The sequence below is a fragment of the Muntiacus reevesi genome, chromosome 5 (assembly GCF_963930625.1).
Source record: "Muntiacus reevesi chromosome 5, mMunRee1.1, whole genome shotgun sequence".
Taxonomy (NCBI): domain Eukaryota; kingdom Metazoa; phylum Chordata; class Mammalia; order Artiodactyla; family Cervidae; genus Muntiacus; species Muntiacus reevesi.
In genome coordinates, this window is record NC_089253.1 from 108842160 (window position 1) to 108868367 (window position 26208).

Here is a 26208-nt window from a genome sequence, read left to right on the forward strand (position 1 = left end):
AATTAATTTTTTATTACTGTGCCACAAATTAGCATATAATTAGGAGATTAGCCAACACAAATTTATTATCTCACATTTTCCATGGGTCAGGAATCTAATATGGGTTAGTTGAGTCCTTTGCTCAAAATCTCAACAAGCTGAAATTAAGGTGTTAGCTGGCTCAGGATCCTCTTGCAAGCTCACTGGCTGTTGGCAGAATTCAGCTCCTTGCTGTTCTAGGACTAAAGCTCCCATATCTTGCTGGCTGCTAGTGACTAAAGGTTTGCCCACACTTCTTGCCATGTGACCCTCATTGGAAGTTCACAGCTTGCTTTTGTCCAGGCCAACAGGAGTGTATCTCCTTGATGATTCACCTTGTAATGACCCTACCTGACTAAGTCAGACCTATTCAGGACACTCTTCCTTTTCACTAACTCACAATTCATCTGATTAGTATCATGGAAGTGATATCCAGTTATATTCTGTAGTCCCACTCACACTCAAGGGGAGGAGATTATACAGAACATGTATACCAGGGGCAGGAATCTTGGGAGCCATCTAGCCATCTTGGGAGCCATCTGCTTACCACACCATCCAATCCTCCTTTTTGTTCATTATTATAAGTTGCAATACAGTTTGTACATCTTTGTGTCTTTCTCATTATTATATTATTATATTGCTAATTCCTTCATAGTAGTAGTAGTGTTGGTCACTCAATCATGTCCAACCAGGGGATTTTCCCGACTCAGCAATTGAACTTGAGTCTCTTGCATTGCAAGCAGGTACTTTACCATCTGAGCCTTCTAGTACCTGGCAAAGCAACTCTTTTAGGATTTTTTCATTGAATTAATTAACCCTTTGGTCTTCTTGATTGAACTTGGATGACCCACATAATGTGTTACCTGCAAGATTACAAAATTAATCTCTTTCATTGTATGTTTACTTTTGTGAAATTCATTTGTAAAATTTTTTCTCTTTTCATTGTTTCAAATATCTGGGAGTAAATTCTGTTTAAGGCTTCTGGCCGCCAGTGCAATTACTTCGTTGGTGTTTCAGATAGAGTGCCAACAGGAAATAGATGGCAACCCAAGCAGGGATAGTTCAAGGAAGGCTTTAATTTTTATTTATTTTTTCTGAGTTGTGTGGCCTGTGGGATCTTAGCTCTCTGAGTAGGGATGAAACCTGCACCTGCTGCAGTGGAAGCACAGCCTCTTAACTAGTGGATCACCAGGAAAATTCCAAAGGAAAGTTTAATAAAGGTACTTCTCTTATAGATGTGGATAGGGTATGTAAAGTGAAGTGAAAGTTGGATCAGTCATGTCTGACTCTTTGCGACCCCATGGACTGTAGCTCACCAGTGTCCTCTGTCCATGGAATTCCCCAGGCAAGAGTACTGGAGTTGGGTAGCCATTCCCTTCTCCAGGGAATCTTCCCGACCCGGGGATCGAATCCTGGTCTCCTGCATTGCAGGCAGATTCTTTACCATCTGAGCCATCAGGGAAGCCCAAAAAGGATAGCTGAGTAACCACTGGAGCTATTACAACCTCTCGGGTCCAAGGGACATGAAATGAGAGAATTTCCTCGGTGTGTGCAAGGATAGCGTCATGGATTGAATGATGGCCCCCAAGAAGATATTGTCAAATGCTAACCCCAGAACCTGTGAATGTGACCTTATTTGGCAATGGGATGTTTGCAGACATAATTAAAGATCTTCAGGTAGGATTATCCTGGATTTAGAGTGGGTTCTAAACCAATGACAGATGAGCTGATAAGAGAAAGGCAGAGGGAGGTTTGAAACACAGGCACACAGAGGAGCAACGTGCAAGTGGAGGCAGACAGTGGAGTGACGTTATCTCCAAGCTAAGGAACCCCGAGGATTCCCAGCAGCCATCAGAAGTTAGGACAGAAGCGTGGGACAGACGTTCTCTGAGACCCTCCAGATAGGAGCAGCGCTGACTGCACCTTGATGTAGGACTTCTGGCAGCCATAACTGTGAGGGCATGAATTCCTGTTGTTTTAAGCCACCAAGTTTGTGGTCATTTGTCATGGCAGCTTAGGAAGCTAATACTGATTGTGTTGTGATGGAGGGGTACGGCCAGCCTGAAGTGAGTCCAGAGATAGAAGCTAAGAGAATAATGTCCCAATCTCACTCTTATTTCCATCCTCCTACTGGGGCTAGTCATTGGCCAAAAGCCAGAGGATAAGTTGAGCTCAGTGATGTGTAATATACAAAGTCAGTCTTCTGGGAGAGGAAGCAGGATAGAGGAGAAAAATGAATTTGAGGGGGCAAATTAAAAGTATATGACACACCTCTTTTTAGGTTATGGTAGACTAACCATAGATCCTGATTTGTCTGGAGTAGTTTGGTTTTTACCTGTTGTTTCAGTGGAAAAATTAATTTTGTATTTTTTCTCTCTCAAGTGTCCAAGTTTGAGTTATAAATTATATAGTCACACTAATTATAGATTAAAATCCAATTGGTTCATTATCCAAATGGAGATAAAATCTGCTGTAGCGTATGTTAAGCAAGTCACACCTATCAAGATGTTTTTTCTCTTGACTACCCTATGGTCCTAACCATTCTTGACAGCTGTAAGAACTTTTAAGACTTTCTGAAGTTAACAAGAATACACCTGTCTCCAAAACCTGCATCATATGCCCTGTATTTCCTGCATTTAACTTTTTTCACTTCATTTTGGAGCTCTTTTCATGTCAGGACACAGGTCTCCTCTATTCCTTTTAACTTCTGCATTGTACCCCATAATTTATTTACCCATCCCTCTATTGGTCAGCATTTATTATTTAAAGTTACCTATAGATACAGTGCTTCAGTACCTGTTCTTGTACATGCTTTTTGTGTAGATATGTGAGTATTTCTAGAATATACACTGTATCAGAGTTCTTAGCTACAGACAACAAGAATCCATTCTGGCTAGTTTAAAGGAAAGGAATTCATTATAGAATCATTAGGAAGGCTGGAAAAAGACTCCAGGTTAAGTTTGAAGGACTAGCACCCAGAATTTCACTATCAGACGGGATTAGGTTGTTGCCTCTGGCACTGACCTCAGAACTACAGGGCAAATCAGTTTGGTGATGGAAAGAGGTTTCCATCTTTGCCAGTACTCTTGTTACAGAACAGAGACCTCATATGGATTCAGTTTCCTTACATTGCTCAATTCTGAGCTGAAGTATTAAGTGAGTGTGTCTAATTGGTCACATACCTGGACCCTCAGTTCAGTTCAGTTCAGTTCAATCACTCAGTCTTGTCTGACTCTTTGCAACCCCATGGACTGCAGCGTGCCAGGCCTTCCTGTCCATCACATGAGTTTACTCAAATTCATGTCCATTGAGTCGGTAATGCCATCCAACCACTTCATCCTCTGTCGTCCCCTTCTCCTCCTGCCCCCAATCCCTCCCAGCATCAGGGTCTTTTCCAATGAGTCAACTCTTTGCATGAGGTGGCCAAAGTATTGGCATTTCAGCTTCAGCATCAGTCCTTCCAATGAACACCCAGGACTGATCTCCTTTAGGATGGATTGGTTGAGTCTCTTTGCAGTCCAAGGGACTGTCAAGAGTCTTCTCCAACACCACAGTTCAAAAGCATCACTTCTTCGGCACTCAGCTTTCTTTATAGTCCAACTCTCACATCCATACATGACTACTGGAAAACCATAGCCTTGACTAGATGGACTTTTCTTGGCAAAGTAATGTCTCTGCTTTTTAATATGCTGTCTAGGTTGGTCATAACTTTCCTTCCAAGGAGTGTCTTTTAATTTCATGGATGCAGTCACCATCTGCAGTGATTTTGGAGCCCAAAAAAATAAAGTCTGCCACTGCTTCCCCATCTATTTGCCATGAATCAATGGGACCAGATGCCGTGATCTTAGTTTTCTGAATGTTGAGTTTTAAGTCATCTTTTTCACTCTCCTCTTTCACTTTCATTAAGAGGCTCTTTAGTTCTTCTTCACTTTCTGCTATAAGGGTGGTGTCATTTGCATATCTGAGGTTATTGATATTTCTCCTGGCAATCTTGATTCCAGCTTGTGCTTCATCCAGCCCAGTGTTTCTCATGATGTACTCTGCATATAAGTTAAATAAGCAGGGTGACAATATACAGCCTTGATGTACTCCTTTTCCTATTTGAAACCAGTCTATTGTTCATGTCCAATTCTAACTGTTGCTTCTTGACCTGCATACAGGTTTCTCAAGAGGCAGGTCAGGTGGTCTGGTATTCCCATCTCTTTCAGAATTTTCCACAGTTTATTGTGATCCACCCAGTCAAAGGCTTTGGCATAGTCAATAAAGCAGAAATAGATGTTTTTCTGGAACTCTCTTGCTTTTTTGATGATCCAGCGGATGTTAGCAATTTGATCTCTGGTTCCACTGGCTTTTCTAAAACATGGACCCTAGCTGACTACAAAGGAGGTGAAGGGTTAAAAGCAGATATCTATCAGGAAGGCAGGCCTGACAAAATGGAAATGATCAAAATATTGGGAGGCTATTTTAAAGATGTTGTTAGGTTGACATGACAAATGTCCACTGCAGATAGCAGGAAGTGCATTGTTTGCTTGGAAGATCTATGCACTTTAAATTCTGGCATACTAAATGTCTGTCAAACTGACTTTAAGAAAATGTGGACCAATTCATATTTCTACCTATGTTATGTGATAATTCCTTTTAGTTGTTGAGGCAAAACCTCCTCACCAGAGACACAGCACAAAGCACAATGTATCTGTCTAACAAAGAAGAGAAGAGAAAAACTCAGGCTATCTATTCTCCTCTCTCCTGCTACTGTTGTTCAGTCACCCAATTGTGTCCAACTCTTTGTAACCCCATGGACTGCAGCATGTCAGGCCTCCCTGTCCCTCACCATCCCCTGAAGTTTGCCCAAGGTCATGTCCATTGCATCAGTGATGCCATCCAGCCATCTCATCCTCTATGCCCTCTCCTCCTGCCCTCTCCCTTGAGGGCTCTTCAACTTTGGGGAGATATATATATGTATATAACTTCTACCTACTTTTATCATCTCCCTCTGGTCACTGCTCCCGGATAGAATGGAAAGTTCTCAACAGGAGTCTGTACTTTCACTGAGCTGGTTCTCACTGTTCCATTCCACTCTAGTACACTGAGAACTAATTGACTTCTGCCAAAGGAGGAAGATAAATATTTCCCAGTGTGCACCTGTGAGAATATATGCTCTCATGAGGTCTGTCTGGGCCTTTGAGATGTTTCTGGTTGCGTTTGTCTTCCTCTCCCATGGCTTGCTTTCTTCTGCTACTGTCCAGCACTTTAGAGGAGCAGTGGACAGGTACATGAACACAGAGATTATCCAGAAAAAGGCCTGGGTTATACTAAAACATTTGCACATCATTTAAGATCCCTTACTTATTCTCTGATCATACTGAAAGCATATGGGAGTGTGCTCACATTATACATATTGAATATCTATCCAGGCTCTTCATTTTTCTGTTAAAGACAGATTTAGGGGACCACCAAGAAAGCCCTTCACTTACCCCTAAATTGCCACTGGACAATAGATGAACCTGAAAAACTATCTTTAGAGATTAATTTTGGATGTCAGAGTATTATTTCTTATTAACATTCAAATATGTTGAGACAAATAGATTCAGTGAACAACTTCTATTTAATATGAATTAGCTCATCAACCTTATTCTCATCTGCTGTGTGTCTAATATATAGGTAGAAAGAGTTCTAAGCACTAGGTGATATTCAGCTGCATTTGTAGAATTGTGTTCAAGGTAAGAGTCTTCTTGTAAGGGGGATAGTGAAGATCAAGGTACAGGGAATGTGAGGTATGCCCTGGGTACACCAAAGGTTCTGGGTTTGTTGTAAGAGGTACATGGAATAAGAGTTTCTCTGGAAGGGATAGGTGTTCTGAGAGGAGAAGAAGTCCATCATTCAATGTGAATGATGGTGACATCAAACAGTCTTCTTCATAATCAATTATCTAGCCTTACTGTACAAGCAATGCTATGCGCAGAGAGGCAGCACTCATATCTGATAGCACACCTAGTGGAGAGGAGGAGATTTTACACCCAGGTCACAGCACTGCCTCAGAGCCCTCAGTCTCAGCTTTCAGCTTCTACCTTTCCTGCATCTCTTTAATATCAGAAAGTCCAATCTGTCCATGCTCTTGAGGATGAAGGTCATTTCTTTACTGGGGGAGAGTTAAGAAATTTTCACACACAAATCCCACTTTTTGTGTGATTTGAGTGTGAAATCACATAGAATTGTGCTCAAGGTAAGAATTTTCTTGTAAGGGGGATAGTGAGTGTGAAAATGCTGTGGGAGAGTTTAAGATTGCTTTATGAAGTGCTTGCTTTCCTTATTCCATTTTAACTTCAAACTCTCCTCTTTTTCTTATGCAAGTGTGGCATAGATTGGCTAGCGATTCATCACATTCATTTCCTTTTCCTTTGCTGATAAACTACATTTTCCACCTGGCTTATAGGTGGATGCAGCCTTGCAGTTGGGCTAATGGAGTTTGAATGGGAATGACATATATGACTTTCTGGCCACATCCATAACATCCTTTCTCACATACTGTTCCATGCTATTTTCCTTTCCTCTGGATTTACACAGATTATCACAGCTTATTTGAAAGTCTTACTTTGTTGAGGTTGGAAGAGCCACACGATGAAAGGAACAGGTTTCCTGGTATACTCCTTTTAGCAGGCCTATACTTTCACTCGTTTTAGACTACATGTGGTCAAAGAATAAACCTTTTTTTGATTAAGAAATGGAAATTTTTCACATTGTTTGTTATAGCAGCTAGTTTACTTGAACTAATGCAAAACTTATATATAATCCTTATAGGAAAATTGTAAAAAATCAATAAGCAAAAATGAGAGAAAAAATAAGCAATTCCAAACCTAATGATAACCACTGTTAATATTTTACTATAGAATCCTAGCTTTTAAGAAGGCAGTATGGTAAAATGGGGTGGGGGGGAATGACTGGAAATAAATCAGAAATCCAGTCTTATTTTCCCCCTAAATACCAGAGCTTTGGTTTCTCTTTAGAAAAAGGAAAGAGCTTTGTCATCTGTATTAGTTAAGAACGGGAGGAAAGATGCAGGGAAGGGAAGGGTAGGGAAGGAAATGGAAGAGAAAAGGGAGGGAAAGAGAGAGAAAGAGGGAGGGAAACATGCAGTTGTTGCCTAGAAGGGAGTGATTTTGTTATCCCACAGTTTTTCCTTTTTAGCTTGTGATCAAAACACTCAGACAACTTCGAAGAGCTGAACTCTCAGGCAGAGGAGGTACAGTGACATGCACATGACACTGTGATGAGTGAACCAGGGGGGAGAAATCTCCAGTACCCTGTTTGGTTCTTGCCTTTGCTCTAGGGAGTTGTTGAGCTCCTCAGAGCAGAAGTGGCCTTCTTTGCAGCAAAGGCCATTGCTCCACCAAGTATTTGCCATTAGCAGAGAGCCAGTGCGCTTTTATGAGTAGTCCCATTCTACCTAGTTGGGACTGCAGATGTCAAAAAAAAAACTATTTTAGATCACTCATAATGAGATCTCCAGCACATCAGAGCTGTAGGTCCAAGTGACATAGTGGACATTGAGGGACAAGCAGACACCACTCATCTCCTGACCACCATATTTATGTCCACCTCTTGGCCATTTCTGGCAGCTGTGAGTCAGCGGCCAGAGGATGAGAGAGAAGTGTAGCACTGGCCCAGCAGCAATGTGAAGTTGAAAGTGGCACGTATGAGGACAAGGAGCCCCATTTCAGGTCCTGTCCAGGTTTCTCAGGCCCCCACCTTGGCCAGGCACCAAAGCTGCATGATGTTCATTAAAACATGAACATCCTGATCAAGACTTTGAAGATAGGAATCTCCCACCCCAAACCAGACAGGGCCCACGAGTAGCCAAGAAGGAAGTCAGAGGTAGTAAATGATTAGCCGAGCTAGCAGACAGCTCCAGGGTCTGTGGACACCGAGTACCTGGAAAAAGATTCATGAGGAAAATTCAGGTTGACCACAGGAGCCCACAGAAATCCTTCATGGTCAGGCTGTTCCACAGCGAGACTCAGCCTCAGACCTGCTTCCCCCAGCCACCACTCCATGTTCTCAAGGGGGGCCTGGGCACAGACACTGCCATTTGTCTGGCATGAAATTGCTGAATGAGCCAGAATGCCTTCAGAAGTTCAGTAAATATGAATTTACTAAATCTTGACCTCAGAAAGCTTCCAATATAGTTAAAAGTGTAGTAGATTCAGACATGCACAGGAAATACACAACTTATACAGTAATCAGAGAATGTTATGCTGAGTGATGCATAGAGTGCAGGTTAGAGTAGTTCACTGACATGACAGGAGAATTCCTAGGGGCGGGTCAAGGTTAGTCAGAGTCACTGGTCAGTATGCCTTAGAAAGCTACCAGAAGCTCAGGGAAGGTTTTAGTGTCAAATTCTTTCAAAAGTCTTTATACCAACTTTAGAAGAATTCTTCATTTCTTATCGTTGCAGGGCCAATATGGCTAAAGAACCCAGCGCTGTGGATGGGTCGTAGAGGAGCAGGGCCAATTAAATGCCTGCCTTACCAGTCTCTAGGGGTTTCCCAAGGTGGTTCAGTGTAAAGAATCCACCTGCCAATGCAGGAGACCCAGGTTTGATCCCCAGATCAGGAAGATCCCCTGGAGTAGGAAATGGCAACCCACTCCAGTATTCTTGCCTGGATAAGAATCCATGGACAGAGGAATATCCATCGACAATATCTGTGGACAGAGGAGCCTGGTGGGCTACAGTCCATGGGGCTGCAAAGAGTCAGACATGACTGAGTGACTGATTAGTGACCAGTCTCTAATGATAAGATGAGAAAACCTATGGAGGAAGGAATGGAACCCTGAGATTTGGGATGAGGAGAGCAAGTGAAGCTGAGAAATTTGAACTCCCAAATTCCATAGGACCTCTCTTTCTGATGGAGGAAAGCCCTATTCCCACCTGAGAGAAAAGGTCTTCCTCTGCACAGATAACTTTCAATGGCTGTATCCATTGATACAGTTATCCATTGATAACTTTCAGTGGATCCCAGGAGGGATCCATCATCAATGGATGCCAGTCTTTGTAAGCCCTACTTCCACCACTCTTATTACCTCTGTGTCCATAACAAGAGTAGATCCTAATACAGGCCAGACAAGAATGTACAAGACCTGGTCTGGGGTGAGAGAGGAAATCAATACACCAAAGCAATCATAAAAGCTCACCAGTCAGCCCTGGCCAGAGTGTGGGGAATGTGGATGTGGATGAATTCTAAAGGTGTTTGACATGTAAAGTGAAACTGAAGAGTTGATGGAGCCACATTTATCAATGTGAGTTTACTTTCCTGAGATTCTAGGTTTAATATGTGCCTTGAGTATCTGGGAACAGTATAAATAGTTGGCCAGGTTGGCCAACTGAAACCTGGGCTCAATGGTGGCCTACAGTCAGGCTAAGCTGACATACTGAAACTGCCCTGGCAAACTCTAGAGAAACAGTGCCCAATAGAACATTCTGCGAAGATGGGAATTTTCAATAATCTATGCTGTCCAGTATGATAACTTCTAGCCACTTATGGCTATTGAGTACTTGGAATGTGGCCAGTATAACTAGGGAATTGAATTTTTAAAATTTTAAATTAATAGTTTATTTATTTTTGGCTGTTCTGGGTCTTCGTTACTGGGTGGGCTTTTGTCTAGTGGTGGTCTGGGGCTGCTCTCTAGTTGGCATGCATGGGCTTCTCACTGTGGTAGCTCCCTTGTTTTGGAGCATGGGCTCTAGGGCACGTGGGCTTCCATAGTTGTGGCCTCAGTAGTTGCAGTTCCCAGGTTCTGGAGTACAGGCTCAATAGTTGTGGCACACGGACTGTGTTGCTCTATGGCATGTAAGGTCTTCCTGGATCAGGGATTGAACCCATGTCTCCTGCATTGGCAGGCAGATTCTGTACAACTGAGCCACCAGAGAACCTTGGAAACTGAATTTTTATTTGTAATGAGTCTAGATCTAACTAGTCAGATGTGGATAGTGCACATTGTATTGAATGGTGCAGCTCTAATGTAAAGAGACTGAAAGCTCAGGAAATGTCAAAAAGACTTCTTTTTCTTTTTGGCCACACTGCATGGCTTGTGGGATCTTAGTTCCCCTGCCAGGGATTGAACCCAGGTCCTCAGCAGTGAAAGCACTGAGCCCTAATCACTGTACTGCCAGGGAATTCTCAAGGAGACTTCCTTTATCTGAATCCATTCTGGTTGCATCCCATGGACTTTGATACATGGAGTGCTTTCATTGTCATTCACTTCTGAATAATTTTTCATTTACATTTTGATTTAATTATATTTTTTCTTAAACCTAAAATTTATCTAGAAGACCATATTTTAATTTCCAAGAAATTGTTTCTTTTTTCTTTTGTTATCTTTTTTATGTTGATGTTATTTCTGCTTCTTAAAAATATGTTGTTTTTCCTTCATTAATGTTCCATGGAAAGTATTGAAATATTCTATATTCCTGTTAATTTTTATATGATATATATATGATGATTTCTGAGATGAGCATGTTGTGTTCTTTGACTATGACTCCAGATTTGTTCATTTTTCTTTTTATTTCTATCAGTTTTTATTTTATGCATACAGATGCCACAATGTTAATACATTAGAATTGATAATTGTTTTATCTTCTTTGTGAATTGAATAGAAAAGAGAAAATATATTTGTCCCTTTTAATTGTTAGTGATTTTCGTCTTTAGTTTTGTTTTGTCTGATGTTAGTATTATAACATCTACTTTCTTTTATTATTTTTCTAATCTACTTTAATGCCTATGTTTTCAACCTTTGTGCCCAGTTTTTTAAGCATGTGTCTTGTAATCACCATATTGCTTGACTTTGTATTTTAACATGTTCTGAAAATCTGTTACTTTGACAGAGGAATTTTAAGATATGTTTTTTGTGATCATTGTTATAGTTGGACTTATTTTTAGAATTTTATCTTATGCTTGTTATTTCTTATTTTCATCCTAACTTCTGTTCCTCTTTTAAGAAGATCTCCATAGGACTGAGTAACTTACATTTACTAGAACAACACTATTTGTTGTTATTAAACAGCACTTATTAACAATAAGTGTTGTTATTGGCAACTCTTTACTGTGCTTCTACATTCTCTAACCTTGCTCACCCCTCTGGCTCCAGCTTTGTAAAACTTTGCAAACCGTCCTGCTGAATCTTGGAACCTGGACACGATTGACATACAGGCATGTCAGATAGGCAGAGTTGTCCTTGTGTTCTCATGGCACCAGTTGTTTATGTGACAACTTCTGTTCTTTCATTCCTCAAATAAATGAATTTTTGTATATGAAATTTAATAAAAAACCAGGGCCTTACCCCACTGGTACTTCATTCAGAGCAGTAGCATCTAAGGTAGCCATTATTGGTTAGTATCTTTTTTGTCTGCTAAGAAAACATTTTGAGACATCCTAAGAAACAGTAAGATGAGGTGGTTAGTAGTCCAGACCCTGGGCCTGCTCTGCCATGGTTGGAATCTCAGCTTTGTTACCTTCTCTGTTGTCCAATAGTTATAAGATAGCAGTCCAGTAAGTCAACTTCTCTAGGCCATGCTTTCCTCATACAAAATAATGTCAACTATAGTATCTTCCTGAGGATTACTGTGAGGATTAAAAGAGGTAATCCATGTGAAAACATTCAGCACAATCCTTAGCATATAGTAAGAACTCAGAAAATGATAAATGATATATATATATTTTTGGTCTCACTATGCAGCTTGTGGGATCTTAGTTCCCTGGATAGGGATCAAACCTGTACCCTCTGCAATGGAAGCTTGGAGTCTTAACTGCTGGACTGCCAGGTAAGTCCCAATAAATGATATTCTTAAGAATGATCTTAGTCCATAGCCAGGTCTCAAAACAAAGCTATTTTCACACAAATTGGCATTTTCTGAATCCCTCCCTGAAGGAGAGCTATGGAACTTCTTGAAGACTCATGCCATCTCTATGAAGAGATATGATCTACTTCTGATCTTCTTAGCATCCCAAAGCTGACTGAAGATGTATGTCCATGAAAAGGGGCCAGGGTTTAAACAAGTGCTACATGCACTGGCCTCATCCTGATAACCTCTGCCCTCTCTGTACATTTTGTCTGCAGTTGCTGGATGAAGAAGGCCTAGCCTGAATGAAATATTCAGTCCTGGATCTTTTCATGTCCCAAATTAACATTAATGAGCAAACAGGGAAAGATCAAGAGGGCTGCGACTGGGACTTAGGGGAAACTTTGAAGCAGAAGCCAGGAAGGGGTAGATGCCCTCTGGAAATGGGCCAGCATTTGCTTTTGATGACAGCGAACCCTCAGATCTTGTTCATTTGAGCTGAATACGAGGAGTTCTGGTACCAGCATAACTGAGATTTCACCTTTTGCAATGCCTCTGTGTTCCTCATTCAACAAACATGTGTTGAATACCTACTACAAGCAAGAAATTTGCTCTAATGCTTTTATTACATGTCAGTACCAAGATGAATAAGACACTGTCACAGCCCACGAGGATTCTTTTGTTCTAGTAGAGGAGATAAGATACATACAAATGGCCACGTTACAGGGGGGATTGTGACGTGCCAGAAAAGAGGTACAAAGTTCCATCTGATTGTGGAAGAAGCAACTGTTTCCACCTGGGAAGGAACCAAGAACTGCTGTGAACAGGTTGTTAGATGGGAGCTATCCTTTTAAGACTAGTGGGGTCTGGACCAGGAGAAATGAGCAGTGGTCTTTCCGGTGAAGTGCACAGGATGAGCACTGGCAGGGCAGTCCAGGGAGTGTTCTGGGAATATAGCAAGTTGTACCTACCCTGCTTCTTCTAGCTGTGTTTTCATGGGGAAATCTCCTGAATAATTTGAGCTCAGTTTCCCCATGGGGCTAGTTCTGTACACTTCTCAAAATAACTGTAAAGATTAAACGGCTTGTGGGAATTCCCTGGTGGTCCAGTGGCTAAGACTCTGTGCTCCCAATGCAGGGGGCCCAGGTTCAATTCCTGGGCAGTGAACTAGGTCCCACATGCTCCAACTAAAGATCCCACATGCTGCAACTAAGTCCCAGTGTAGCTAAATAAGTCAATAAATATATTTTTTAAAAAATAGATTAAATGGCTTGTAACAGGCAGTGTGTAAATCATTGTATATGCTTAAATAATGGTAATTTGTATCCCTCGTGCCTGTTTCTCTTTCTCCCCTTCATTCCAGGCCCTAAGCTGGTGAAAAGCAGATTCCCAGGAATTTCTACTGGGACATGGAATTTGAGGGCAAAAAAGGGAGGGATCTGCAGATTTTAAATAAGGATGTGTAGGATTGCCACAGGCAGTCCCCAGCAGAGGCAGTTCCCTCCTTCCATCACAGGACCCTTGTGTCCAGGTTAGAACTGTTCCCATCTTTTTACAAACTCCAGGATATCATGAGCATCTTTTCCAAGTGTATCGTCACATCTTCATCATCACTTCCTTCAAAGACATTCTCTTCACTGTTTCTCCAGTCTTCTTGTTAAAGACTTTTCCAGAAAGGAGCTTAAGAATCCATCAACCATTGTGTTCCTTGCAGAGTTGGTCATCTGGACTTGTCTCAAGAGTAATAGACCTCATTTGGAGCTCTGTCGTGTCATTTTCCATTTTTGGTATTCAATTTAACAAACACTTGAAATAAGATCTTAACCGTAGCTCATACCTTTGTCTCTGTAAGCTTCAACAGAGACTTCAAAGGCCAGTAATACAACCGTGTTGGGAAATCTCATTGTCCTTCCAAGGGGAGGTGCGGAAACATCTATGCAACACTTTCAAAGGGAAGATTTGGAGTCACACTGCTGCCTTTTGCCCATCACCCAGCTGTAGCCCATGTAAGAAGTTAAGATTGAATGAGAGATTGAAAAGTGGGGATTTCTTTGCAGAGGATATCAATGAGAAAGCATAAATTCCTTCTAGCTTGCTCACTGACATGTTGAGCTCACTCAGCCAATGAGAGGCTGTGCTATCACCATGCTGTGTTAGGAGCTGTGGGAGTCGCAGAGGGGAATTGGCCCAATACCTGCAACCTGGGAGCTACCAGGGAACAGTGACACTTTTAATAACATGCACACCCTGAAAAGCCGGACAGTGATATTCCAGTATCATGTAGGGAAATGGGAAGGAGATTCTCTTAGGATCTGGAGATTTTGTAGTAGGGGATCTGAGCCAGGGCAAGTGGCACAGGTGGAGCAAAGGCATTTAATACAGACAGAACTGCTTGAGACAAGACAGGTGTACAAGAAAGCACAGGAATGCTTGGAGATCAAGATCATTAAGGCTGTAACTGTGTCAATGGGAATAAATGAAAAATGTGATACATTTTAAAGATAAAAACCAAAAAACAAATTCTTTACAGTTTGCAGAGTTTTAGGGGATATCTTACTAAGTTTGACAATTATTACAAACCATAGGATAGGCAGGGAATGTACTTATTTAACAAATGAAATAACTGTTGGTCAATGTTATTCTCTTACCCAGTAGTACAGGGCTAGTTGACGATATAACTAGGATCTACCCCGAGGCTTCCTGGTTTCTGGTTTTATTTGTTAGTTGTTTCTCGCCATTTTATCCTCTCCCTCCCCACATAGTATGAGCAGTTCAGTTCTAGCAACTATTTCAAATTTTACTTCTGCAGTTATAGAGGTGTGTTGTGAAGATTACATTCATTCACTCTTTCAACACATAATTATATTTTATTGGGAGGAGATAGACAATAAAAGATAAACAAACAATGTATTTATATATTGGATGCTGGTAAAGTCTAGAGAGAGAAATAAAGCAGAGAAAGGGAATAGGATTCATCAGGCTTGTGAGAGGTTGTTGTTTTCAGGGTCATCAGTGAAGACCTATGTGATAATGGTGACATTTGAGCAGAGATGTAAAAGAAGTGATGTGAGCTAGTGAGTCCTTCAGATATCTGGTTCAGTTCAGTTGCTCAGTCGTGTCTAGCTCTTTGCAACCCCATGGACTGCAGCACACCAGGCCTCCCTGTCCATCACCAACTCCCAGAGTTTACTCAAACTCATGTTCATTGAGTCAGTGATGCCATCCAACCATCTCATCCTCTGTCGTCCCCTTCTCCTGCCGCCTTCAATCTTTCCGAGCCTCAGGGTCTTTTCAAACGAGTCAGCTCTTCACATCAGGTGGCCAAAGTATTGGAGTTTCAGCTTCAACATCAGTCCTTCCAATGAATATTCCAATGAATATTCAGGACTGATTTCCTTTAGGATGGACTGGTTGAATCTCCTTGCAGTCCAAGGGACTGTCAAGAGTCTTCTCCAACACCACAGTTCAAAAGCATCAATTCTTCGGCACTCAGCTTTCTTTATAGCCCAACTCTCACATCCATTCATGACTACTGGAATAACCATAGCTTTGACTAGATGGACCTTTTTTGACAAAGTAATGTCTCTGCTGGAGAAGGGACCAGTTAAGAAGATAATAGTTATCCAGGTGGGAATTGATAGTGGTGTGGACCAGGATGAGAGAGGTGAAGATGGTGAGAAGTGGTCAGAGTTTGTATGATATTTGAAGGTAGTGTCAGGAGGATTAAGAGATTGATTAGATGTGTAGTATAACAGAAAGAAAAGCATTTAAAATTTAAAAAAAGCCAGTACCAAAATTTTTTAGCCTGAGGAACTGGAAAGATGAATTTACATTCTATTGTGGTACAAAGGCTTCAGGAAAAAGGATTTGGGGGAAAGACAAGGGGTTTATTTGGGGACACTTTAAATTTGAGATGCTTGTTGGATGTTGATTTTTTATATCATGCTCAGTCATATCCTACTCTTTGCAACCCCATGGACTTCAGCCCTCCAGGCTCCTCTGTCCATGGAATTCTCCAGGGAAGAATACTGGAGTGGGTTGCCATTTCCTACTCCAATCAAGTATTGATGGCATTGGTTATAAGTATCAGGAGCTCAGGGAGAAGTCAGGACTAGGTTACAGAAATGGGAGCTAGCATGTAATTCTACTGATTTTCAGTGAAGTGATTCTCAGGAACTGTGAAGGATCTGAGTTTTAAGGTCTGCTTACCACAGCCTAATGGATGCTGACAGAAGACATGAGTTCCTGGGGTCACAGACAAGAACTTATTACTCTCAGTAATAGCAGTAGACAGAGTACCCACCTTTTCCTGCCCTGTTCCCTGAATCTCAGTTCCCTAAGGCACTGTAGAGAGGACCAGAGGGACCTGCACACACACAGGGATTTGCATGATAGAAAAACAACCCCAGACTGAGGAAGCCTGAGGCTTTTGTAATAAGTAATAAGCGTGCCTATCCTGTTCTGAGACAGACCCTATCTGTATGTTCCAAAGCTGTTTGCTACACCAGTGTCCTTGAAAAGAGTCCACATCTCTGTTCATGAGCAGTTCAGACATACAGAAGACCACAGAGAATTCTCCCACTTGGTGTCACTCCCAAAGGAGGATTATGGAAATCTTATGGGGCACTTTTGGTTTTTTAAAATGATTGGGGGTGCTACTGGCTTTTCATAAGCAGAATCAAGGACTATTCGATATCCTGATGTGTGTGGACCAATATCACACAAAGAGAATGATCTCAGGTCCCACACAACTGTTACTGTCTTGTCAGGCATTCACTTTAGTGAAAAATTATAATTATTTGAATTATTTGAAACTAGGCCTGGTGTGCTACGATTCATGGGGTCCCAAAAAGTCGGACATGACTGAGCGGCAGAACTGAACTGAGACTCTATTTCTGCTTTACAAAATATTCTTTTTAGTATGACAATATACACTTAATATTTAATCATTTAAATCAAAGGAACATAGTTCTTTGTGCAAAATTTTATCAAAAGTTACTATTTGGGGGAAAAAAAATACATTGTTAGCAGTAAGACCCATTATTTGAGTTCAGTTCAGTTCAGTTCAGTTGCTCAGTCATGTCCGACTCTTTGCAACCCCATGTATCACAGCACACCAGGCCTCCCTGTCCATCACCAACTCCTGGAGTTTACTCAAACTCATGCCCATCGAGTCGGTGATGCCAACCAGCCATCTCATCCTCTGTCGTCCCCTTCTCCTCCTGCCCCCAATCCCTCCCAGCATCAGGGTCTTTTCCAATGAGTCAACTCTTTGCATGAGGTGGCCAAAGTTTTGGCGTTTCAGCTTCACCATCAGTCCTTCCAATGACCACCCAGGACTGATCTCCTTTAGGATGGACTGGTTGGATCTCCTTGCAGTCCAAGGGACTCTCAAGAGTCTTCTCCAACACCACAGTTCAAAAGCATCAATTCTTCGGCACTCAGCTTTCTTTATAGTCCAACTCTCACATCCATACATGACTACTGGAAAACCATAGCCTTGACTAGATGGACTTTTCTTGGCAAAGTAATGTCTCTGCTTTTTAATATGCTGTCAAGGTTGGTCATAACTTTCCTTCCAAGGAGTGTCTTTTAATTTCATGGATGCAGTCACCATCTGCAGTGATTTTGGAGCCCAGAAAAATAAAGTCTGCCACTGCTTCCCCATCTATTTGCCATGAAGTGATGGGACCAGATGCCGTGATCTTAGTTTTCTGAATGTTGAGTTTTAAGTCATCTTTTTCACTCTCCTCTTTCACTTTCATTAAGAGGCTCTTTAGTTCTTCTTTACTTTCTGCCATAAGGGTGGTGTCATTTGCATATCTGAGATTATTGATATTTCTCCTGGCAATCTTGATTCCAACTTGTGCTTCTTCCAGCCTAGCATTTCTCATGGTGTTCTCTGCATATAAGTTAAATAAGCAGGGTGACAATATACAGCCTTGATGTACTCCTTTTCCTATTTGGAACCAGTCTGTTGTTCCATGTCCAGTTCTAACTGTTGCTTCCTGACCTGCATACAGGTTTCTCAAGAGGCAGGTCAGGTGGTCTGGTATTCCCATCTCTTTCAGAATTTTCCACAGTTTATTGTGATCCACACAGTCGAAGGCTTTGGCGTAGTCAATAAAGCAGAAATAGATGTTTTTCTGGAACTCTCTTGCTTTTTTGATGATCCAGAGGATATTGGCAATTTGATCTCTGGTTCCTCTGCCTTTTCTAAAACCAACTTGAACATCTGGAACTTCTCGGTTCATGTATTGCTGAAGCCTGGCTTGAAAAATTTTGAGCATTACTAGCGTAGCCATCCTTATATCAGATTACAGTTGCAGCTAAAACAATTATAGTAATTGTAAGTGTGTGTGTGTGTATTCAGCCTTTATTTCATAAAGTCAAAGAGGGTGAAATAGATTTTTTTTTGGAATATTATCTAACTTCTCATAAGTAAAACTTATTCTTTATAAGAGGACATGATAGAGTCAGATGCTTGTATCAAATCCTGTTGAAAGGTCAACAAAGAAGAGGACTAAAAAGTGACCATTGGATTTAGCAGCATAGAAATCATTAGTGACCTTAAAAAGAACAATTTCAGTGGACAGGTGGGGGCAAGAATCTGTTTGAAGTTAGTTCAAAAGAGCATGAGAGGACAGGAATTGAGACACGAGTATAAACAACGTCTTTGAGGAGGTTTCCTATAAAGGAGAGCACAGCAAGAGAGTGATTTGCAACATACGCTTCCCAGTGCCTGGCACACGGAAAAAACTTTAAAAAATGCTGGGCAAAGAAGGGCATGATGACTTAATGGAGGTGCTCGGTATTTGTTGGTTTGTTATAGAGAAGAGCCAGTTTTGACTACATGTTGAATCTGTTTCTTTGACTTAAATCTTTACTTCTCATTGCTTTTGTTATTATAATCATACATAATGTCCTGCTTTGGGGAACACTGCCCAGCTACTTAATTGTTAAACTAAAATGCCTTTGTTCAGAACCCTGTACAGCTGTGGAAGAGGTTATAGGAAGGGAGAAATTAATACATTCCCTCCTCGAGACCGGCCATTCTAGAAGATATTTGTAAGGTTAATGGCTTTTTTTTTTAAATTTTACTTCCTCACCTCCCTCTCCCTGTTCTATAAAAGAACCTGGCATCTAGACCCCAACAAGATGGTTATTTTGAGACATTAGTCCACCACCTTCTCATCTGCCAGCTTTCCAAATAAAGTCATATTCCTTGCCTCAACACCTTGTCTGTAGACTTATTGGCCTGTTGTGCAGTGAGCAGAGTGAGCTTGGACTCAGTAACAGTTTACTGAATAAGAGCTAATGAAAAGAAATGCAGACATAGAGGCTGGTCAGGAAAGGCTTCCTGGAGCCTTGTGAGTCTTAAAAGAAATGATGGAGTTAGAGGGGAGGATAGAGGTGAGAAGGTGTTTCAGGCATGTGCCAAGGCACCTAGAGGGGAAGAGTTGGGCAGGGGAGGGGACTGCCTGCCAAGCTGGGAGCTTTGGAGGAATAGCCAGGTTTGACTAGAGAGACCTGGAGACAGATAACAGAAGACTTTGGATGCCAGACTGTAGCATTTATTTTGGGTCTGATGAATCAGTAGGGAGCCAGAAATCCTGAGCAGTCAGGGACATAGTGGGAGTATAGCATTAATTGTGTTTCTCAGACTATGTGTTATGCTTCTATTCCAAGTGTTGAAGTTGGGCAGGTTACAACTTGTGCTGTTGACAATCTAATGAAAAGCACGTATTTTTGTGCGAATTCAACCTTTGGTTTTTTCCCCGAGTTAGGTCCATTCTGGGAATACAGATTAATGGGAAATAGAAACTCACCAGGGATCTAAGGCGGGTGGGGAGAAGTTTTTCCGAATGAGTACATCTGATGCTGGTGTTAAAACAGACTGTTTCTGCAGAAAGTCAGGCGCTACAGTCAGCTGGTTGCTAGCAAAAGGCTCTGGTTTCTCAGACAGGAGCCTCGATGCCTTAGCCATGCCTCTTCATCTCCGTGAATCAGGGTAAGAAAACTGCAACCCAGCTGATATTTTAGAAGTAGGGTTATTCATCTTATCGTGTGTAGTATTGAGATTCTGATCAGGCAAGACTGACACAGTCCAGTAAGCCAGAGAATGAGTGATAAGGGTCAGTCCAAGAGGCAGTGTGGCCCAGGAACAAGTACCAGGCTATGGTCCCAACACAACCCAGGTTTAAATCCTAGTCTTCCACCTCCTGCCTGTGTGACCTCTGACAAGTCCCTGAACCTTAATTATTTTATCTGTCAAATAGGGAGGATGCTTATTGTAAGGATCTGCTATCCACAGAGTGTGTTGCATAGAAGGTTTATTAGTGCCATTAGTTAATGTTTAAATGCCATCCAGTTCTGAGGAGTCAATTAATGATGGAGTAATGGAGAACCATGAGAGAGAGCAGCAATACTATTTGGCCAGAAGGTGACAACGCTATCTACTTAAACCCCACTTAGCTTCAGATTTTAGTCCCTTCATCAGTAATCCTATTTTTTCACGTGGTCCAAGTTGTAAGGAAAGCTCTCACAGGAGATTGCAATCATTGCTGAATTCTTTAGATTGTTAGATTATTAGATTATAACTCAATATCCTCTTTTGATCCTGGGGCTTTTCACATAGATTTGTCAAGTGCATAGCTAGAAGGAAAGAGCAGGCCAAAAAAGTGTTTATAAACCAGTGATGTTGGGCTTTGACAGCAGCTTGGAGCTATATAAAAGTGTGTAGAAATCTAGCTTTCTATTAGATCATCAACTGCTGGCTGGGGTGATGGAAACAACCAGATGTGTCTCCATGGGTGTTAAGGCCTTGCTCGACTCACTGCACCATGGGAAAGTTGCAGTGGCAGCTGCATACAGGGATCCATAAAAATTCAACATGGTCAATGGGGAGGTGGGTTTGTCCTCTCTACCTGGAAGGGAGTTTGACTTATTCTTGAAGTGGCACTCTGAAAGCTGGCTGTGGGAATGTGGGGCCAGGACTGCTTCTGTGCCTGAAGAGAGAATGGTGGAGAGACAGCCATGCATGGGGATGTGATCTGAGGGGACTTCCCTAACCTGCTCTCCTTCCTCCTTCCCTGATGCCACCAGCAAAATATCTGAATTCTGCCACTGTATGGAGACTCAGAACTAGGGCCTGGAATCTTCCTGCCTGAGCTTAAACACTCTAACACTTATTACCTGCATGAACTTGGGTTAAATACTTAGCCCTTCTAAGCATCAGTTTTCTCATTCTCATGAGGATAAAGTTAGCATTATTGTTAGCACAAATTAGGGGTTTTTTGTGATGATTAATGAGAAAAAGGTCCATATAGGTCAAAGCCATGGTTTTTTCCGTAGTCATATATGGGATGTAAGAGTTGGACCATAAAGAAGGCTTAGCACTGAAGAATTGATGCTTTTGAACTATTGTGTTGGAGAAAACCCTTGAGAGTCCCTTGGACTGCAAGGAGATCCAACCAGTCAATCCTAGAGGAATTCCATCTGAATATTCATTGGAGGGACTGATGCTGAAGCTGAAGCTCCAATACTTGGGCCACCTGATGCAAAGAGCCAACACATTGGAAAAGACCTTGATGCTGGGGAAGGTTGAGGGCAGGAGGAGAAGGGGACAACAGAGAATGAGATGGTTGGATGGCATCACTGACTCAATGGACATGAGTTTGAGCAAGCTCCAGGAGATGGTAAAGGGCAGGGAAGCCTGACGTGCTCCAGTTCATGGGATTGCAAAGAGTTGGACATGACTGAGCGACTGAATCAACAACAAAATGAGAAAAAAACTATAAAGCCTAACTCAGTGTCTGTCGCAGAATAGTTCTCAATAATTGTTAGCAACAAGGATATGTGAGAAGATTACACTGGTTAATGACAATATTTTTAGAAAATGCTTTCACAAGCATTACCACTTCAGTTTTCACAACTTAGAAGAATTATCACTCTTTTTAATTAGATGATTGAGATTCAGAGCAGCTATATTACTTTCCAAGGTTATGTCATAAGAAAAATTAAGAATGTGACTGGGGGATCCAATTTTATTTTTTAATTTTATTTCATCACTGTTTTGTGAAGCCAATTTTATTTCATTACAATATGCTGCTTGCATGCATGCTTAGAGAGGAGGACAGAGCAGTATTAGCTGGGAGAGGGAGGGCACACAGAAAGAAAAATGAAAGAGCATTCAAATCCATATTTTTATGCATGGAGTTAAGTGTTGAAGAGAGGAGTCTCTGAGAATAATATCCATAGTTACACTTCACTTACTTTTGGAAGCTTATAAATAGAAAACCTCAAGTATCCAGAACATAGAGAAGGTGCAAGAGAAAAGAGCACTCTTAAAAACTTTAGCTGGGGCTTCCCTGGTGGTCCAGTGACTAAGCCTCTGCACTTCCAGTGCAGGGGACCTGGGTTCAACCCCTGGTCAGGGAATTAGATCCCACATGCTGCAACTAAGAGTTTGCATACTGCAATAAAGATTGAAGATCCTACATGCTGCAACTAAGACCAAGTGCAGTCAAATAAATAAATAAATAAATATTAAGCACACACACACACATACACATGCTTTAACTGGAATCAACCTTCTAAAGTTCCAGTAGTGAACCTCAGCCTTGCTGAGAGGTATCGAGAAACCTCACTCAGCACCAATTCGATCTTTTATTATGCAATGTTAATAAGAACTGGACATGGTGCTCTCTTTTGGCAGCACATATACTAAAATTGGAATGATACAGGGAAGGTTAGCATGGCCCCTGTGCAAGGATGACATGCAAATTCGTGAAGCATTCCATATTTTTAAGACAACCTGCCTGACTTCAGGCTCTACTACAAAGCCACAGTCATCAAGACAGTATGGTACTGGCACAAAGACAGAAATATAGATCAATGGAACAGAATAGAAAGCCCAGAGATAAATCCACAAACCTGTGGACAGCTTATTTTCAACAAAGGAGGCAAGGATATACAATGGAAAAAAGACAACCTCTTTAACAAGTGGTGCTGGGAAAACTGCTCAACCACTTGTAAAAGAATGAAGCTACAACACTTTCTAACACCATACACAAAAATAAACTCAAAATGGATTAAAGATCTAAATGTAAGACCAGAAACTATAAAAGTCCTAGAGGAGAACATAGGCAAAACACTCTCCGACATAAATCACAGCAAGATCCTCTATGACCCACCTCCCAGAATATTGGAAATAAAAGCAAAACTAAACAAATGGGACCTAATGAAACTTAAAAGCTTTTGCACAACAAAGGAAACTATACGCAAGGTGAAAAGACAGCCTTCAGAATGGGAGAAAATAATAGCAAATGAAGCAACAGACAAAAGATTAATCTCAAAAATATACAAGCAACTCCTGCAGCTCAATTCCAGAAAAATAAATGACCCAATCAAAAAATGGGCCAAAGAACTAAACAGACATTTCTCCAAAGAAGACATACAGATGGCTAACAAACACATGAAAAGATGCTCCACATCACTCATTATCAGAAAAATGCAAATCAAAACCACAATGACGTACCATTACACGCCAGTGAGAATGGCTGCTATTCAAAAGTCTACAAGCAATAAATGCTGGCTGGGGAGGGTGTGGAGAAAAGGGAACCCTCTTACACTGTTGTTAGGAATGCAAACTAGTACAGCCACTATGGAGAACAATGTGGAGATTCCTTAAAAAACTGGAAATAGAACTGCCATATGACCCAGCAATCACACTTCTGGGCATACACACTGAGGAAACCAGATTTGAAAGAGACACATGCACCCCAATGTTCATCACAGCACTGTTTATAATAGCCAGGACATGGAAGCAACCTAGATGCCCATCAGCAGATGAATGGATAAGGAAGTTGTGGTACATATACACCATGGAATATTACTCAGCCATTAAAAAGAATTCATTTGAATCAGTTCTAATGAGATGGATGAAACTGGAGCCCATTATACAGAGTGAGGTAAGCCAGAAAGATAAAGACCAATACAGTATACTAACGCATATATATGGAATTTAGAAAGATGGTAATGATAACCCTATATGCAAAACAGAAAAAGAGACACAGATATACAGAACAGACTTTTGGACTCTGTGGGAGAAGGCGAGGGTGGGATGTTCTGAGAGAACAGCATTGAAACAAGTATACTATCAAGGGTGAAACTGATCACCAGCCAGCTTGGATGCATGAGACAAGTGCTCAGGGCTGGTGCACTGGGAAGACCCAGAGGGATGGGATGGGGAGGGAGGTGGGAGGGGGGATCGGGATGGGGAACACATGTAAATCCATGGTTGATTCATGTCAATGTATGGCAAAAACCACTACAATATTGTAAAGTAATTAGCCTCCAACTAATAAAAGTAAAAAAAAAAAAAAAAAAAAGAGCTGGACCTGGAACAATAGACTGGTTCCAAATAGGAAAAGGAGTATGGCAAGGCTGTATATTGTCACCCTGCTTATTTAACTTCTATGCAGAGTACATCATGAGAAACGCTGGACTGGAAAAAGCAGAAGCTGGAATCAAGATTGCTGGGGGAAATAGAAATAACCTCAGATATGCAGATGACACCACCCTTATGGCAGAAAGTGAAGAAATAAAAAGCCTCTTGATGAAAGTGAAAGAGGAGAGTGAAAAAGTTGGCTTAAAGCTTAATATTCAGAAAACTAAGATCATGGCATCTGGTCCCATCACTTCATGACAAATAGATGGGGAAACAGTGGAAACAGTGTCAGACTTTATTTTTGGGGGCTCCAAAATCACTGCAGATGGTGATTGCAGCCATGAAATTAAAAGACACTTACTCCTTGGAAGGAAAGTTCTGACCAACCTAGATAGCATATTAAAAAGCAGAGACATTACTTTGCCAACAAAGATCCGTCTAGTCAAGGCTATGGTTTTTCCAGTGGTCATGTATGGATGTGAGAGTTGGACTGTGAAGAAAGCTGAGCGCCGAAGGATTGATGCTTTTGAACTGTGGTGTTGAAGAAGACTCTTGAAAGTCCCTTGGACTGCAAGGAGGTCCAACCAGTCCATCCTAAAGGAGATCAGTCCTGGGTGTTCATTGGAAGGACTGATGCTGAAGCTGAAACTCCAATACTGTGGCCACCTCATGCAAAGAGTTGACTCATTGGAAAAGACCCTGATGCTGGGAGGGACTGGGGGCAGGAGGAGAAGGGGATGACAGAGGATGAGATGGCTGGATGGCATCACCAACTCAATGGACATGGGTTTAAGTAAACTCCGGGAGTTGGTGATGGACAGGGAGGCCTGGCGTGCTGCGATTCATGGGATCGCAAAGAGTCAGACACGACTGAGCGATTGAACTGTACTGAATAAGTGTATCTCCCTAATTCATTGACTAGGTCATAGATTAAAAACAGCATATTAATTGAAGGGAAAATTGACATATTGACAGCAGATAAGAACTAGCTGGTAGCCTAAGGGAAAAAAAAAACAAACTCTTGACAAGCAAAAGAAAACTTAAATGACACTAACAGCTTGAGCTGAAGTGTGAATAGTCATAGCGCCCCTGTGTATCCCACTCCTTGCCTTAAGATGTCCCTGACTATATGATGGCACAACTAGACAACTAACTGAGCCATTAAAAATAGCAAATCAAACTATATTCACCACACCTTATTAAAGGTGCCAGAGATGTTTCAACACATTTTATTGATATTAATGTGTAAAATTATTTTAAAAACTGGAAGTAAACACCCTATTTAATTTGTTTCCTGGACAATTTGATGACAAATAAGCTTAGGTTTCATTGTCACTAAAAAGTAATTTGTTTGCATAAATGAATTAGAAAATGAGCTTCTCTTTATATCTACTCCAAGGACTTTCACTTTTTGGCAACATAACAGACTGATTTAATCCCATATCCCACCTCTCTTCCAGGCTTCTGGTGGCTCAGATGCTAAAGAATCTACCTGCAATGCAGGAGACCCAGGTTCTATTCCTGGATTGGGAAGATCCCCTGGAGAAGAAAATGGCAACCCACTCCAGTATTCTTGCCTGAAAAGTCCCATGGACAGAAGAGCCTGGCGGGCTACACTCTGTAGAGTTACAAAGAGTCAGACAGGACTTAGTGACTAAACAACAACAATGCTGGATAAAATAAATAAGAAGTAGCAAACAAGATTATTATTTTTCATTTTTCTTGGAATGTAGTTACTTTACAATGTTGTGTTATTTTCAGCTGTACAGCAACGAAATCATATATATATATGTGTGTGTGTGTGTGTATGTGCATATATATATATATATATATCTCACCTCTTTTTAAAATTTCCTTCCTATTTAGGTCACTACAAAGCATTGAGTTGAGTTTCCTGAAACGAATA

General features: G+C 41.3%; 1 long non-coding RNA gene and 1 other non-coding gene across 2 annotated transcripts in view; both read left to right on the forward strand.

Moving 5' to 3' along the window:
- The window catches only part of LOC136169885 (uncharacterized), a 42196-nt gene extending 16205 nt beyond the window's left edge, over positions 1 to 25991 (forward strand). Inside the window, exon 3 of the long non-coding RNA XR_010663456.1 lies at positions 25763 to 25991. This is a non-coding gene — a long non-coding RNA (uncharacterized lncRNA). The remainder of the gene's footprint in view (positions 1 to 25762) is intronic.
- On the forward strand, positions 22552 to 22659 carry LOC136170054 (U6 spliceosomal RNA). Its single transcript, XR_010663512.1, has one exon. It is a non-coding gene; the product is annotated as a U6 spliceosomal RNA (small nuclear RNA).
- Positions 25992 to 26208: the final 217 nt, after the last annotated feature.